Genomic DNA, 6,481 nt, shown 5'->3' with positions numbered 1-6,481 from the left:
ATGGGAGCTAAATGATGAGAACACATAGGCACAAAGACGGGAACAATAGACAATGGAGCCTTTCGAGGATAGAGGGTGGGAGAAGGGAGAGGATCAGGAAAAATAACTATCGGGTACTAGGCTTAGTACCTGGGTGATCAAATAATGTGTACAACAAACCCTGGTGACATGAGTTTACCCATGTAACAAACCTGCACATCTACCCTGGAAGCTAAACTAAAAGTGAAAAAAAAGGAAACAGTTTTGATCTTGCAAGACCTCTTAGAGGGTCTCAGCACCCTCTCAGTGCTTGTGGAGTGGCCTGAGTGTTTTGGCACCCTGGTCCTGGAAGAAGGGCTGGGGAGGAGAGAGCTGTGGAGTGGTCAAGAGGAGAGCCATGAACCCCAACTGACCCAAGCACAGGTGCTGTCTTAGCCTGTGCAAGCTGCCGGAATACCATAGCCTGGGTGCCTTACACAGCCAGCATTTATTTTTCACAGGTCTGGAACTGGGAAGTCCAAGATAGAGGCAGTGGGAGATTTGGGGTCTGGTGAGAACCTGCTTTCTGATCATAGATGGCCACTTTCCTGCTTTGTCCTCACATGGCAGAAAAGAAGCGGGTGTCTCTGGGGTCCCTTTTTATAAGGGCACTAATTCCATCCATGAGGGCTCCACCCTCAGGATCTAATCACTTTCCAAAGGCCCCGCCTTTTAATACTATCTCATGGGGGGGTTAGGATTCTGACATTTGAATTTTGGTAGGACACGAGCATTCAGTCCATGCAGACACTGAATGCACAAGCAGGTGCTGTGGGCAAAGCTGGAGATGACAGCAGGGAGGAGCCTTTGATAAGCCAAGGGCAGCAGGCTCTGGTTGAAAAGAAGAGGGTATCAAAGACAGCAGAGCTTAGTGAAGAAGAGCTGGCTGAGATCAGCCAGGACGGATTAGACAGCTGGCAAGTGACCGCCTCCCTGAGACGACTTCAGTTTGCGGGAGTGGCTGTAGGTGGTACCAGTGGTGAGTGGGTGCAAAGCTCTTATGTTCCTAATCCCGCAGCATGCTCAGTATTGTATTGTCCTTTTTCTGTGTGCACCTAGGCTCTCCCCTCTCACGGGTAAGTGCTGGAGGGCAGGACCCATATCTACTTATAGCCTGGCCCAAAGTAGCTGCTTGATAGAAGTTTTCAGAATGAATAAAGATATAGACAACATTGTTTATTATAAACGATGATAAGTTCAGCTTAGCAGGACTGGCTATTAAAGAATAATGAAATAGAACAGGTTCAGGCAGAGAGGTGGGAAGAGAAAACTACATTGTGTTGGGCTAAAGGAGAAGCACAGTCTGCGTGGACAGCAGTCAAATCTGCAAGCAGTGAAATCTGACCCATTTCACTTCTTACCATCCTTAGCGTTTCTCTCTTTCACCGACTCTGGTCTTTTATTTTATTTTATTTTATTTTTCCTGGCCATGTTTTATTTGTTCTTTTTCTTCAAATAGTATAACTGAAGATGCAGATAGTATGCAATAAAATAAAATAGATGAAACAAATTCTAAGAGACTGTGATGCCACATGCTACGTTTAACCTAATTTTATTCATGCTTGCCTTGGGATGGGGAATAGATCATTCAGTAAAAATATACATTACTAAAATCAAAATATCTTATCATGTACAACTTTTAAACTACAATAATGATATACCTTAATTACTTCCATGCACACAAGTCTAACATTAGTTTTTTTTTTTAAATAAACACAATTAGGACTTCTAGGAGCATTTTATAATAAAGCATTTCCTAACGTTTCTTTGTAGATAGACCAAGCACCTACAAAATACAAATTCCTATACACAGTGAGCACGTTAGTTAAAATGAACACTTAAGTAAATTAAGTACTTGGACAGCCTTAGGATAAGCTGACATTATATACTAAGCTAGGTAGGCAACAAACCATAGTGTCAAATTGAAAAAGTGTATTTGCAAATAAATTTTTAAAACCAAATTAATTTTTATAATTAAATACAGAAAATATACTGATATGCTAAAATCAATAAGATGTGATATAGTAACACTTCACTATAAAGAATGCATACCAGAGCTTTTATAAACAGTGAGTGAGTCTTATTAAGAATAGTTTACTACAATAAACACTGGCTAAATAGAAGTGCATATTGTGAAGCACTGTGGGTGGTATATGTTTTGCTAATTACTCTTCTCACCTTGAGGTAGATAACACATGTGTATCAAATTTGGCATTCATTTTCAATTGCTACTGGTATCATGTCTTTTAAGAAATGTGTACGGTATGAAAAACTTGAAAATACTCATGAGTGAAAAACGTTTTTGGAAAAAAATAGATATTTTCATGCAATTATGTAGAGTCTCACTGTGTAAATTTCAAGGCAAGGTTTGTTTCCTGTAAAACAGATCATCGTTCTATGAGGGAATGTTCTTTACTCATCTTAGCGAATTTCGTCTCCTCTTGTGTTGCATTATTTTGCTTTATTCTTTAATTTTGTATGCAAATGACATGCCAGTTAAAATGAAAACCATGTCACATGTAGAAAAACAGTCTAGATTTTAAAAACCAATAATAAAATAAACCAACTAATAAAACCCTTACTAAATGACACCATCTGATTAAAGTAAAAAGTGACTTAAACACTAGTAATAAAAAAAGGCAAAACACATTTCATGAAGAATTCAAAGATAAATGTCTGCTGAATGTTTTAGCTCAGATGTTTCAGAATGCTGCTGTATGTTTGATGAGGAATTTGAGGGGAAGATTTCACAGCAGAAGGTGTTCCTGTGGCCTGTGTTGACTTAAGTGGTGACCCAACTGGACTGTGAAACTGCGGGATGCCTATGGACTGGAGCTGCTTGTTAGAGAGGAACTCCCCACTGTTGTTCAGAAATCCTTCCTCATTTCCTCTCTCCCCAAGCTTCTCATCCTCTACTGGCTCAGTTTCTAGCATTTCAGGATCTTCTTTCCTGCTAAAGAACTTGTCCAAGTAACTGGTCTAAGAGTTTTCCTTCTCAACTTGTTCATCCTTCCTTACCTCACAACAAAACTGATTTATGAGAAAACAGTCCTCCCCACCACTCACAAACTGGCTGTCTCAAGAAGATTGGTACGAGGCTTCTAAGTGAGCCAGATTTGTCCTTCCTTTTTCTTGTTTTTCTTGGCTTACTGACTTTGATATCAAACTTTTCAGTTCTAGTTGGGACACCGAGCTATTCAAGTCATTTAATTTATCAACAACATCAGTAGGCTCATTTTGGGAACTAAGTTGAATGGTTCCTGCAATAATGGAATCAAAGTCAAATCACTGATTCTTTTCTTTTTCTTTTCCAGCCAGTTGCTTTGATGCTTCCTCTAGTGCTATCTGGGCTTTAACCAATCCATTCCTTTCACATTCCGATTTGCCTTTCTTATCAGATTTTTTCTTTGCTTTGTTCTTTCCAGTTGGAAAGATCTATAATAAGCCTGGCTTCATAGTAATGGTTAACTTCACTCTCTCCAAACTAAGTTATCTAAATATGATGATGACCTCATTTTGTAGTTACAAACATGGCTACACTCCAGATGACAGTATTTGTTTTCATGATGATCTGGCTCACAAGGCTCAGTAGAGTAATTGATATCAAAAGCAGGATCCTCCAGATACTTTTCCCGATCTCCATTCAAATATTTTCAGGGATCAAATTGTACTTCTTCATCAGTGACATAAAACAGAGATCTTGGATCAAGCTGAACTTAATCAATATCAAAGTTGTTATGTATAGGCCAATCATGTTCTGAAAACTGACAATTATGGTACCTTTCCCAGTTACAAATGTGACTGTGAGTTTCATCCATAAGTAAAACATCATCAACTTTATCTTCAACATGAAAAGGATGACTTGAAATTAGCTCATCCATTGGAAAAGAGCATATGCTTATTTTCGGGGGAACCAGCCCCCAGTATTTCAACGTACATTCTTTTCTATTTTCCCTAAGTGTCGGCCGGTCTGAGAAATAAAGAGAAAGAGTACAAAAGAGAGAAATTTTACAGCTGGGCCTCCAGGGGTGACATTACCTATTGGTAGGTTCTGTGATGCTCCTTGAGCCACAAAACCAGCAAATTTTTATTAGGGATTTTAAAAGGGGAGGGGGGTACGAACAGGGAGTAAGTCACAAAGATCACATGCTTCAAAGGGCAATAAAAGATCACAAAGGCAGAGAGGCAGAGCAAGATCACAAGGCCAGGGCAAAATTAGAATTACTGATGAGGTTCCATGTCCAGCTGGGCATGCATTGTCATTGATAAACATCTTAACAGGAAACAAGGTTCGAGAGCAGACAACCGGTCTGACTAGAATTTGCCAGGCTGGAATTTCCTAATCCTAGCAAGCCTGAGGGCACTGCAGGAGACCAGGGCATATTTCATCCTTTATTTTCAACCGCATAAGGCAGACACTTCCAGAGTGGCCATCCATAGACCTCCCCTGGGAATGCATTCCTTCCCCAGGGTTATTCCTTGCTGGGAAAAGAATTCAGCGATATTTCTCCTATTCGCTTTCTGCAAGAAGAGAAATATGACTGTTCTGCCCGGCCCCACAGGCAGTCAGACCTTATGGTTATCTCCCTTGTTCCCTGAAAATCGCTGTTATCCTGTTCTTTTTTAGGATGCCCAGATTTCATATTTTTCAAACACACATGTTTTACAAACAATTTGTGCAGTTAACACAATCATCACAGGGTCCTAAGGTGACATACATCCTCAGCTTACGAAGATGATGGGATTAAGAGATTAAAGTAAAGACAGGCATAGGAAATTATAAGAGTATTGATTGAGGAAGTGATAAATGTCCATGAAATCTTCACAATTTATGTTCAGAGACTGCAGTAAAGACAGGCGTAAGAAATTATAAAAGTACTAATTTGGGGAACTAATAAACGTCCATGAAATCTTCACAATTTATATTCTTCTGCCAGGGCTCCAGCTGGTCCCTCCATTCGGGGTCCCTGACTTCCCACAACAGCTCATGTAAGGACAGGAGAGCACTTCTGCTGTTAACTGACCCATGGGGCTAAATGTCAAAATTTGTTTCAGGAAGCCCAGTGCTTCTCAACTAATTCCTGGAAGCAGCTGAGTTAAAGGTTTGTTTGGCTCAGTCATGTCTTTTCTAATGTAAACTGGAGTTATGCTGAGAAGCTCCTGACAATCTTTCTCATGTACAACAGGACTAGATTCTAAAATCAGCTGCATCTGTTCAAGTTCATGTGCACCTGCAAAAAGGATTTTACCAGTCAGCATTTCGAAAAGATGCAGACTGCAGCCCACATGTCAATGGCTTTAGTATAATTATTATGAGAAAGTAAATGATGTGGAGATCTGTATCATTTAGTAATCAATCCTTCAGAAAGATGATGCTTATGGGAATAATGAGGATCCATGATCCGTGCAAGACCAAAGTCACCTATCTTCAGCACCAAGTTTTCAGTATTAATGAAAAGAATAGCTGGTTTGAGATCTCTGTGCAGTACATTTGCAGAGTGAATATACTTGAGCCCCAGTAGCAGCTGATACATGAAAAACCTGGCATGCTCTTCCAGTAAAGGGCCTTGCTCCAGCACATTAGCCAAGTCTGTCTCCATGTACTCCTGAGCAATGTAAACACTGTTCAGCTCTGTAAGAGAGCCCACATTGTCTGTTAATTGGCTTCTGCTGGGACCAAGAATTTCAGACACTTTCACAGTGTTATTATGGTCAGGTCTTCTAATAATTTTGATATCATGTAGAGCATGTTGACACTCTGGGGATCAGTAAGGACAATTTTCTTGATGGCCACTCTTTTGTCACAGTCATTGTCTACAGCAGAAAAAACCAAGCCATTGCCTCTACAACTCAATGGTTTTAAGTCTATATACCTAGAGCCCAGATCAAAACCATGAATGTTCATGAAACTTTCAAATTTCTCTGCCATTTTGAAACCCTTACTATTGCCTTTTCTTTTCAAAATGTTGAACTTGTGTAAACAAGGAAGAAAACTGGCATCAAAAGGAAAGATTTTTCAAAAAGGGAGAAGAAAAATAATTATGCTTCCACAGCAAGATGGTTTCTTGATGTTCACTGCATATGCGAAACAGGCCTGTTGACTTCCCCTTAGACTGAAATCAAAAAGCTCTACTCATATCGAGAATTAAAAAGATTGCAGTACTCATAGTTCAAGAAAGGGGCAGCAACTCCACAAACATTTAAAGAAAACACTCAAGAAACTCAAATGGAATGAAATGACATACTATGCACTCATATTACTGTGTTAAACGATTTAACATTTAACAAACATGTGAATAAATATGCACACAACAGTCTTCTATGAACATTCTCCTCACAGTGCAGATCCATTCAGTGTTGGACTAGTCCTGAGCAGTGTTGTTCTAAGGAGCTGGTAGGCACCATTTCCGTTTTGCTTCTTTGCTTCCTTTGTTGCTGTATATTTCAACAGGAAGCCCTGGCG

General features: G+C 39.8%; 1 pseudogene; it reads right to left on the bottom strand.

Annotated features, from left to right (window-relative positions):
• Positions 1–805: 805 nt before the first annotated feature.
• LOC100972747 (mitogen-activated protein kinase 6-like) lies at positions 806–6,100 on the bottom strand (annotated as a pseudogene).
• Positions 6,101–6,481: the final 381 nt, after the last annotated feature.

Source organism: Pan paniscus, chromosome 7 (genome assembly GCF_029289425.2).
Source record: "Pan paniscus chromosome 7, NHGRI_mPanPan1-v2.0_pri, whole genome shotgun sequence".
Classification (NCBI taxonomy): Eukaryota; Metazoa; Chordata; class Mammalia; order Primates; family Hominidae; genus Pan; species Pan paniscus.
This window is presented reverse-complemented; position numbering and strand designations above follow the sequence as displayed.